The sequence below is a fragment of the Myotis davidii genome, unplaced genomic scaffold (assembly GCF_000327345.1).
Source record: "Myotis davidii unplaced genomic scaffold, ASM32734v1 scaffold217, whole genome shotgun sequence".
Classification (NCBI taxonomy): Eukaryota; Metazoa; Chordata; class Mammalia; order Chiroptera; family Vespertilionidae; genus Myotis; species Myotis davidii.
The window spans coordinates 1,457,332-1,457,589 of NW_006290034.1; positions in this window are offsets into that span (position 1 = coordinate 1,457,332).

Genomic DNA, 258 nt, shown 5'->3' on the forward strand with positions numbered 1-258 from the left:
GGACTTCGAGGCACCACGTTCGTTTATCCTGCCTCAGGCCTGGCGGTTCCCGGTGGGCGCCTCCTTCCTTCCCGTGGCCAGCTCCTTCCAGGGCCCTCCCTGAAGACCCCTCCCCTGACAGCTGTCCCCGCATCCCGGGGGCCCCGCCCTCACCCTGCACCCCAGCACCCACTGCAGGGCTCTGGATTCGCTCCCTCGCTGGCCAGCACTTGGTTCTGGCTGGAACTGCTTTCCTGTGCTTCCTTGTCTATTAGCGAC